The sequence below is a fragment of the Coturnix japonica genome, chromosome 3 (genome assembly GCF_054131305.1).
Source record: "Coturnix japonica strain WE chromosome 3, WE-NBRP24, whole genome shotgun sequence".
In the NCBI taxonomy this organism is placed as follows: Eukaryota; Metazoa; Chordata; class Aves; order Galliformes; family Phasianidae; genus Coturnix; species Coturnix japonica.
In genome coordinates, this window is record NC_140665.1 from 96186294 (window position 1) to 96197429 (window position 11136).

The window sequence follows — 11136 nt, forward strand, 5'->3', positions numbered from 1 at the left end:
ACTGTATTACCACAAGGAATGCTTAATAGTGCAACAATATCTCAATCGACAGTCACAAATGCATTACAACCAGTACGAAAAGCTAGACCTCACATCCTTATTTATCATTACATGGATGATATATTAATAGCAACAGAACAAGAAGAGAGTCTAAGGGATGCTTTCCTGCTTGTCCAGCAGGCAGTCCAATCTGTAGGTTTACAAATAGCTGAAGAAAAGGTGCAACTCAGTTCTCTACTGAAAACATTTAGGATGGAAAATTACATCTCACACCATTCAGCCACAAATCTTCAAAGTAGTACCTCACATGCAGACATTAAATGATCTACAGAACTTACTGGGAACCATCAACTGGCTGTGAAGCAAAACATGCACACACAGGGTCTTCCCACCCCACACTGTTGGCCAAGCAGATTCCAGTTTCAGTACACCATCTAAACATGCCTGCTTGCCTTAGCAACTAGATCAACATTCATGATGCAGCATATTTTAAAGCTGCTAAAACAAATGTTCCTTTCTATTTATTTTTTTTTTCTTTCATTTACATAGTGTCATGTATTTAGAAGAAGTAGAAGGGAGCAATAAGGTCACCAGCCCTGTTGCTTGCTCCAGCTGAATCTGACCGCGAGGTCTAGAGGCTCAGGTTGGCTTTGAAGGGCAGAACATTCTGGGCTTATTTCAATGCAGTGGGATGTAGCAGCAGTACAAGTTCCAGCTTTATCACTTCTTGCTTCTGTTATCTGTTTAATGTTTTGCTTAATGTCCAAATTTCTGGAAACAAGCAATAACTTTGAAACACTGGCTTGATTTTTTTCTTAGAAAAAAAGGAAAAGCCTCGTTCTTCTGCATATTTGCAAAAGGATAATCCAAAATTGATCAAAGGGCTTAATCCCCACTACATTCTCTTGTACTTAATACAAGAACTGCTCTCTCTTTCTCAGCTTAATACCTCTGACCTAACAATATTTATAATCGTTATACATGATCCTGATAAAAGGCATCAGTGAACTCAGAAGCATCAAAAAACAAATGGCAAAATGCAAATATCCAAAAGGTGTCTTGATAAGCAGAATTTTCTATGTTCTGTTCTCATTCTGACTGACATTTTTGTTAGGACAGATTGTATTTGAGAAGGAGGGGCTTTTGTGTGCTAATTATTTGGGTTCAGTTACCACACCATGAAGCAAACTGTGCGTATTGGTGGCACTTCCCTTAGTGAATTTCCTGATTGCAGGATTTTGCAGTCTTCATCTCATGGAGCGTATCACAAGATCAGAAGCACCTGAAACAAGAAAGAAACAAATGACCTTCTGCAAGAGTGTTATTTCCCTACCCTCCTACCTTTAACAGAACACAGCCAAACAGTGAAGCAGTTGGGAAGTTAAACTGTACATAAAGGATCTCTCTTTGTTAATGGCAGCTGAAGAGCATGATGAGACCTGCAGCCGCCATGCTCTTCCCTTGTCCTACAGATGCTTCCTGGAACAGTGAGTTTGCCTTTTACAAACACCACTTCTGTGCTGCAGAGTACACATGGAAAGCAGAGAGCCCAAACCATGCTCAAGAGATACATGAGTGCCAGGTAGATAAGCAAAACCTGCAGCTAACCTCAATAATGAGCTCTAGAGGAGCTGTGAGATGAGGGCAGGAAGATCTCAGAGTTCAGGTGTGCTGCCTTTTAAAACCACCCTGGCAGGGCTGGGCAGGAAGAAGGTCCTTATCTGCTGCAGCTGGAAAGAAGTTCCTTATCTGCTGTAGCTGGAATGTTCCCTCCTGTTACTTAGTCCACATTAGGCATGCTGCTACTTCTCTTGCTGCTGGTAATAGCCCCTGGCATTGTGCAAGATGCAGCTTCATCTGGCTGTGCTGTGCTGTGCCTTGTTCTGAAGTTGCTACTTTCAAAGAACCGTATGGAATGGTTTGGTTTGTATGACCTTTAAGATCATCTAGTTCCAACCCTCTGCTATAGGCAGAGACTCCCGTCTCTAGACCAACTTGCTCACAGCCCCATCCAGCCTGGTCCTGAAGTTTACAGTTCCTCCCATCAGTTTGCTTCTGCTCAGTGGAAAAACTGTACCAAATATCTCTCCTTTTGTGACATGAGGAGGATGTTCAGTGCAAGTAAGGGAGAGGCACTTTCATGGCAATAGCAGTGAAACAGCCAACCCCTTAATACCCTCTTGGAAGATTGCCTTTTCTGTGTAGTAGAAAAAGGATTTTTGAAGAAATATGTATAACAGAAGGGATTAAATCCACAGTCCTTGCAATTCACCAACTTCCTGTCATGGAAGTTCCTGTCATGTGTTCACATTCCAGGCTGGATTGTAGCTGTGGGTACACACAGAGATTGTGAGACGGCATAAATTTTTCAAGCTGGCACTGAGTGGTACAAATAGTTGGATAAAATTTTATATGCAGTTCCTAGTTGTGTAAATAAGAAAAATTTGATCACTTGTTCAGCCTCTGCTTCTAGGAAAGGAAATAACTAACAGGCTTTCTGCCAGCCCTAGTGAAAATATTGGGTCAAGTTTGATCAGATGTAATACTGCTGTTTGACTGGAGTAAGATATGAGTCTCCTGTTTTTTAGAGGCTCCAAGTTTGATGAGCTGCTGTGGGAAGGCTGGAGCAAGAGTTAAGATCTGGAGCACTTGATGTGTAGCCATAATGGAAGAGCAGAGAATGGTTCTTTGAAGAAAAGGAGTTTGGTCTTTTATTAGAGCTATCACCATTCTCTTGATTTGTGACTGGACAAAAGAGTTTTCAAGCTAGAAGCCTTATGCCAGCTCATTATTATCTCTAAAGCTCACCTGGATAAATCCAGGTCTAAAATGTGGTATCAGATTCCAGTGAGCTGGATGGTGGCAATCTAATTTCTTTCTTTCTAGCACACAGTAAAAAAAAAAAAAAAAAAAAAAGAAAAAAGAAAAAAGAAAACCAGCATCCTGCACTCCCTGGAGTAGATCCTGCTGACATAAACTGAGATGTAATCTGGGTTACATGGGTTCTGCTGAAAGGAAAGAAAGAGGGCTCCTCATCCAGCCACCTCTCAAGCTTTGTCTCATTCCTTCTCTCAGTCCCATGTCTTAAGCAACATTTCAATATGAAGATCTGTCTTGTTGCCTGAGCTGAGGCCTGTCTGCAGCCTCTCGTGCTGGTTCTTGGATCTTCGTGTGTGACTGCTTTAGAAAATCAGAAACATTCTTCTGAACTGCTTTTAGACAGAGACTGAGAAGCTATTTATTCCTCCAGAGAGATGTTGCACATTCTCTAGCTCTCAGGAAAAAAATGGTAGTAATTTTTGGCTTCCACATGCTAAAGAAAAAAGAAATAATGAAAAAAAATGCATTCTTTGCCTCAGCAAACTGAGAACACTTAAATAGAACAGCTCTGGATTTTGCAAGGGAAATAAACGCTTGCTGGAGGAGAACAGTGCTCTGGTTTCACTTAGCGAACTATGAGCTTTGCGTAATGTTGTGACCTCTGCTGAAATGGTGATCGATCAATTAAATTATATATCCTGGGATATGGATATATATATATGGATTTGAAACTCATGTATGTGGATACAGTGCTAACCAGTGCATGGAGATCACCAGGTGATAAAGCTTCACTAACTGAAGAAATATAGCTGCTAAGACACAGATGCTGTCCCTGAGCATTATAATTTTTACTAGCACCTGAAAGTAGGTTGCCTGTGCTGCTTACTAAATAACTATCTAACATACTTAGCATAGCCTTTGTGCTTGACCATGGTCCTGTCCCTACAGAAGTTGAAGGAGCAGAAATTCAACATCACTTGACAACTCCACTCTTCCTCTGGGCTATGGTTCCATTGCTTGTACCTTTGTCCTTCTAATATCCTGCTTGGGAGAAAGATTCACCCCAGAGCTGTACCTACCCTGTTTCCAAAGCATAGCAGAAGGGTACTGAATGGATAGGAGGAGAGCAGGCCCTACCTTCCCAAGCTGCTTGTCTTCATGCTAAACACATATTGGAGTGCAGGAAAGATTTACCAATGGAGAAAAATTAATTGCTAGGGAGTGATCAGACAGATTTGGAGGTGATACAGCCTTCTTTTTCACCTGCAGCTGCTGACTGGTTGGTTTGTGTGGGAGTGTGATGACCTTCAAGTCAGTGCTTATTGCTTCTTGTTGCTTGGTTTCCCACCATCAAAGAGATTTTGTCCACAGAAAGCAGCAGGCTCGTGTCCTTTGAAGTCTGGACTATCTGACTGCGTTCTCTAGCTGAAATTGGAACTTTGTGTCATGCTTGTTCCTGACCCTGATAGTGACATCCAAGTTAGTGGGATATCTTGATAATCATCTCTCTCTTATAATTTTGCTTTTGTTTGTGTACAGACTCTTCAGAGTTGTGTCCTCCTTTGAATATGAATCCAAGGGAATCAATGGAGTTAAAATTCTAGTTCTGCTCAAATGAAAGACAACGTTTCTTTTAGATCAGCTGGGGCTGGGATTTCTGCCTGGCTATACAGTCAGAATGCAGTGGACAAGCAAAGAAACTGTATGGAAACACACACAGCTAGAAAGTAATCCACAGCTTTTCCTAGATCAAACAAGTTTCTGATCTCATTGCATCATGCTATTATTAGCACTTTTCTATTGAAAAACAATAAAACATAGCCAGATGGGGCTGCTCATTTCGAAGACATACGGCACAAATCCAGCAAATATACTTTGGATTTGCCTTGACTGAATTACAGCCACTTCTGCTTCCTCTGTAAGAATATTTGGCAGAACAAATTAACTGCAGAATTGTTTGCTGTTAGACTGACTTTTACATAATGGTTACAAACCATGCACACAAATGGATTTCTTGAACTCATAATCATGAATCTGCCACAAGAAATATGAACTTAAGGATGACTGTAATCCTATCAGACATCGCAAATACGCTGTTTGACTTGTGTCTCGTATCTGAGGCTGTGCTCATCAAATACAAAGAACTGTTTCTATAGAGGCCACGGGAAAGAGCTGTTTGTGGGGAATATATAGCGAATAATTGTGACAAATAAGAAAATCAACGTGAAGAGTTGAGCTGTGATTTCCTCTATTCCAATGCAAAATCACAGTGCTGCTCGGCTTTTGGAACCCAGTGATCACAGATCTCTGCACGAACTGTTGATTTCCGTGATTTAGCCTTTGCTTTAGATGGAACACTGATGCTATCAGTAAACTGTTGCAGCTGGGTTTATCTCTCTTTGCAGTGGCTATGCATTCAGCAGTCAGTACGCAGAAAGGGAATTCATGGACATACAGATAAATGCAGAATAACAGAAAACAAAAGAACAGACCCATACTGGTGTACGCTCTCCCCTGTGCTGCAGCTTGGATCGGCAGATAACTACGTCTTGGTTTGATAAATAATATACATGTTTGTATGTGATGAATTTCAGCGGAATTTAACAGTGCAGTTGAGTCTAGTTCCTGAATAAGAACTGTTTAAATGATTGAATCTGTGCTATTAAGAGCTCAGTAAGGTAATCTTTCATTGCTAATGGGCAAATCAGCACATGGGTGAGAGGTAGCCTCTTTGTTCTAATGTTTCTCTTTCAGAATTCATTGTAAGGTATTCATGGAAAGGCACCCCTTCTAAATATTTGCTACTTTCTTAAACTAACTGAAGTCCCAAAAATAGAAAAGGAAATTCTCAATGTATTTCTAGCTCAAAGATGCAGAATAAAGCTGCAGGCTTAGAGTGGGTGGCACCATCTTCCTAGGCTATTTAAAGGCAGTTTTGGCTTGGAAACATAGAAACATGGAATCGTTTGATTGGAAGGGACTTTTAAAGGTCATTTAGCTTGCACCTGTGTTGCAACAAACCCTACTGTCAGTACAAACTGGGGATGAAAGGAAGGAGGACAGCCCTACTGAAAAGGGCCCATGGATACTGGAGGATGGCAAGCTGGAAATGGGCCAGCAATGTGCCCCCATGGCCCAGAAAGCCAACCGTACCCTGGGCTGCATCAAAAGAAGCATGGCCAGCAGGGCAAGGGGGGTGATCCTGCCCCTCTACTCTGCACTGTGCCATCTAACCTGGAGTACTGGCCATCCCTCTACTCTGGCATGTCATAACTCATGGTCATGCCCCAATGCTATTTTAGACAATTAGAGGACAGGACTGCACGTTTTTCCTCATGTGTACTTAACAAGCCTTTCTTCACCCAGGCTGGTAGCTGCTTGCCCAAGCATCCACTATAACTGGGTGCTCACTGGGCTCAGGCAGAACATGCATAGGGGCCCACACGTGGAAATGAGGGACTCTGGAAATATGCTGAATGAATTTCCACTGTACATGCTGTCCTCTACACTCAGCAGCATGTTCACAGAGCCTGAGAAAGCTCTTGGGGGAGGTACTTGGGGGAAGAATTAAACTATATCAAAGAAGAGCAGTGCTGTGTTGATGGGCTGGAAAGCCATCTTGCTAATTGTCTGCAGGATGCATTCCAGATTACAGTGAGCCAAGAGGCTGCTGGATTTGTTGGGCTGAACTGAAAATTACAGTGCTTTCTCCCACCCTTGTATTACTTGACTGATGGGAGTCTCACATCCCCTCGGGCACTTGCAGGAATTAAGAGTCTGGTGTGTCCCACTGCAGGGCGTGCTGCCAGTCGGGCTTTGATCAGAGTTCAGCCTTTGTTGTTGAAAGGAGATATTTCATCTCAACAGATTCAAAACGGAGATGCTCTGTTCAAGGCTATTACCACAGGACTTTCCTCCCCCCCACACCCATTCCTTCAACAAAAGACCAACAAAAGCAAATGACCAGCCAAGTTATGTTTTATTTCTACTGACTAGATTGCTACAAGTCATTCTTACATTCATTATTACCGAGTATGAAAGGCATCATGCTGTGCTGATTTCAGAGCGGTTCCCTATTAGCAGCAGTTTTTTAATGTGAATATCAAAGTTGACTTTCAATTACCGCCCATAACCTTAGAAAAATACAGGGGGTTGTACATCTGAAGTTCATGCCTCTAAGCCTGATAATATAAGCAAGCTCAGAATCTGAGAATTAACAGAGAGAATCTTCCTCTCCTTCTATATAAATCATCCCCATATCTTCTCTGTGCTGAACTCTTTCTTCTGTCACTAGTGCTGGTGGGCTCGGTGCACAGCCATGTCCCTGCTAGCCCAAAGCAGACTGCTGGATGCTGCAACAGGTCAGACTTTTTCACTGTAGATGATCCTGTTCAAGGAGTAGATGACAGTGAAGGAAGTTCAGCATCATCGCCTTAAGCTGTGCTCCAGCATCTGTGTGGGAATGGAAGGAATTTGTGCCTTCCCGGATGCACCTCACGTGTTATATATGGTACCATTTTCATTCCCATTGCTATCATCTCTAGTGTTCTTGATTTCCTGAGCATCAGCTCTCTGGGCCTTCAGGGTAGATGCTCCTGTTGGATTTAATGGATTAATCACACTGAATAAATGATTTATCTGACATATAATGATAGACTTGTTAATTCTTAATTTTTTCTCAGGTAGCCAGGTATTTTGATGGGCTGGGAATTAATTAATTCACTGAGATTAGCAGACTGTTATGCCAAAGACTGACACAATGAAGACTTCACCCATGAAACTTGGTCCATGGACATGTGTACTTAGTGCCACGGGGCTGCTCGAGTCAGGCAGCCTTCTGGGATACAGCAGGCAGGGGATATTCTGGATCCAAGTCTGCCCTAACTAGAGGTCTCTTCCTGACAACAAGAGCAATGTTCAGAGGCAGTGGTTGGCACAATAGGGTTTCTTTTCTTTTTAGCATTTCTGTCAGGGCATTGGCAGTAACTAAGCACTGAGTGTTAGTGTTTGGCAACCTGTCACATTCCTCAGAGACACTCAGGCATCCCCAGACAGGAAAAAGCCTCAATAAGCCTCACTAAAATGGGTTTACATTGAGAAAAAGAGGTAGCAGACCTAGTGTGACCCTCACACCCCGCCATTAAAATTCCTCGGGAACTCCAGCCCAGCCGGGGGCAGATTTCGAGTCCTGAGGGTGAGGTCATGTCTGCAGGGAGCCCACGACAATAACTGCCATTATAAAGCCCTATTTATCCTCTTGAAGGCAGACTGATGTTGCTGCAGAATGAGGCCACAGGCAATAGAGAAGGCCATCTATTTGTGGTTTTATGGCTTTATTAAGCTGAAGCTGTTAGCCTATTGTTTCCAGTTGCCTTGGTCTGGGGTAACATGTGAGACACTGTTGAGTTTTAAGTTATCAGTACTAATAAATGTATACATAAAAAGTTATCTTAAAAAAAAAGTCATGAAGAATTGAAGAAACTTAGTGCTGCCATCCAGCTTGTGCCGAGGGCGTGTTGTTGTAATTTCCTGTTGGCTTTGGAGGTATTGCTGCCCTTCTACATTCTAGTTCCAGACTTGTAAATTGTTGTTTTCTGTAGCACAGGGGTTTAAAAAGTACCTGGGCAGGACTTCTCAGAGGTCAGCTGAGTTTCAGTGTGCTTGAGTTGGAGTTGGCCACAGAGCAGGTTTAGGGCTTGGGCTTGGCTCTAGCATGGGCACTTTCTTTGCTTTTCTACTTCAGTTCTCTCTCAGGTGAAATTTCTTCATTGTTTGCTGTGTTCAAAAAGAGCTGTTATTCAGTTTAAATTAACCGGTGTGCTTGCATTTAGCCTTCGTGATGAGAGATTAACATGTGGACTATTTGGGTAATATGCTGATTTTTCAGTGCTCATAGTTTTGTTATTTAAGTTTGGAGTTCCTGTGTCATCCATGCATGCAGTGCAAGACAGCTCTGCCCTCTGAGATGGGTATTCCTTATTTGTTTCCTTTTCTGACCTATAAAGGAGCCAACAACATTTAAAAAAATACTCAATTTACAGTTTCTGTAGATAGAGCATCCCCTCTGCTCTCCCCTTATACTTCCTTTCTGTTGGTGGAGTTTTCTGTCTGTGTGTTGCTGAAGGACTCCTATCTGCATTTTGTTTTGTTATGTTTTTGCACTAAAATTAATAACAAGGTTTGTTTTCAGACTGCTTTTTTTTTTTTTTTTTTTTTTAACATGCTACTGAAGAACAGGGAAAGCAATGTGGGGCAAGACTGAGTGAGTTAATAAGAACTTATCATTAGGAAATGAAACTTAAGTAGGAAATATAATTAGGGCAGCATTCTGTAGCTTAGATATTTGTCCATTAATTTCTGCTGTCTTGCTTATGTTCTTCAGAGTAAAAAAAGACTATTTTGACTAATTTTAATACCTCTCTGTTGCTGGCAGCAACACCAGGCATTTAAAACAGTAAGTCAATTTGAATCCCTTTTATGCCAGTGGAAAGCAGAATTACTTCAGGTTAGTGTTCCTGGATGCTTTCCTGCTCAGCCTACTGTAGGAAACCTGCTTTAGCAGTGGGTTGGACAGTGGTCCCTTCCAACCCCTGTGATTCTGTTTCTGTGGTTCTGGTGTGTGCTATGAGCCTGGTGTAAGAAAAAGCTGGAAAATGGGGTGCCTCTCTCCCCAGATCCTAACTTCTTTCTGTGCTTGCTGGGCAATCAGTGAGGAAGTGATTTAAAATCATCGATGACTTAAAAATCAATATTCTTTATTGATATACAGATGCCTGTCCCTTTCTCCCCCTCTTGTGCTGGCATTATTTAATATCAAGAAATGCTAATGGAGAATTTTAAAAGCTTTTTTAACATAGAGCAGGTCTCGTCCTGGCAAGATCTGTGCAATCCTCAACAGCTGCATGGTTACTCCGTGTCCAGCTTTTTGTACTGAAAGAGAAATTTATGGCCTTCTTGGTTTATTCATTCCCCTTTCACATAATGCTCCTTGAGCTTGCTCTGAAGATAAATCCTTCTTAAGCCTTTGCACATAAATCAGAGTTCAGGGATGATGTGTGCTCAGAAGACCCTGGCTATCTATAGCTAGTGTTTGTAGCCTGAACAGCCCTGAACTGCATGCTGCAAATTCAGAGAAAGCCTCTTCGCTTTCCACTGCAAATTCTTTCCCTGGGTCATTACAGATCCATGGAAACAGTGCGCAGGATGCACTAAGAGTTAAAGTTTTTAATCTAATTTTATGTGTGTCTCTGCTTTGTTGCCATCCTTTGTCTGACAATTACTGTATAATGCACAGACAGTAATTGCAATGCCAGTTGTTTCACTGAGTTCATTAGTGTTTGTGTGTGTGATTCTGATCTGATACAATACACATTGAGAGCCTTGTGCAAAACATTTAGTAACATACTTGGCCCAAGCCTTACGTCTGTCTGCATTCTGAATTACTGACAAGTTGTTGTTGATTAATACAGGACTCTGATTCACGCTTATCTTTACCGAAGGGAGAAAAAGAGGGTTTAGCTGGATCAGACTCACAGTGTAAGTGCATTTCTTGCAGTAGTGTCCATGGGTGTAGCTGCATCTGCATATCTGAAAGAGAGCAGAGTATCAACGTCATGAGGCATGAGGGTGGAGTGGGAATGAGGTAATGGGTGTTTTGGAGAGCTGGACAGCTGGGAGCAGCAGTGGCCATGGGACTCTGTCTGTGGATGAGATAGGACCTGACCACAGACTGTACAACCGCTGCCAAGTGGCTGAGTAAAAAGGGTTTTATGTCTTTTGCAAGCAGACCCACCCACACATGGTAAAAGTCAGAGCACTGTATGTAAGGCTTGGGTGCCTACTCATAATCATCACAACTGCCCTTTCCCATACAGCTGCAGGTCATTATCTTGTGTGGGACTGCTCCCCTCTGTAGATTGCTGTCACTAAATGGCAAGTTTTACAGTGAGACACCGAAGGCATTTGTGCTTTTTGAGAACATGATGTGTTTCTAAGAGTTCTCTGGAAATCACATCATCTTCTGCTTCTCAGGCTCTGCTCTTCCAAGCAGATCTCTCCCTTTCACCTACAAAGTCCTCCTGGAGGCTAAAGGTCACCTCTCAACTCTCGGGGTCAGCTTGAACAGATCCAGGCAGAGTCATTCTTAGTTTATGTTTATTTAACACTTAAAGCTGCTGTAACTAATCACTGCAGTTCTCTTTTCATGAGTCACTGAGTTTAAATATAGGCATTTGGTGCATCTGGATTTATTCCAAAACACATACTTCTGGGTTTTCAGATAGACACATTTTTTCTGTTTGTATAATATTTCAGAGT

The 11136-nt window shown here is 42.1% G+C and overlaps 1 long non-coding RNA gene across 1 annotated transcript; it reads right to left on the minus strand.

Annotated features, from left to right (window-relative positions):
• Positions 1-6780: 6780 nt before the first annotated feature.
• Positions 6781-10626, minus strand: LOC146761589 (uncharacterized). The gene is made up of 2 exons (XR_014944290.1): positions 8441-10626; positions 6781-7415 (listed from the first exon to the last, which is right to left on the minus strand). It is a non-coding gene; the product is annotated as an uncharacterized LOC146761589 (long non-coding RNA).
• Positions 10627-11136: the final 510 nt, after the last annotated feature.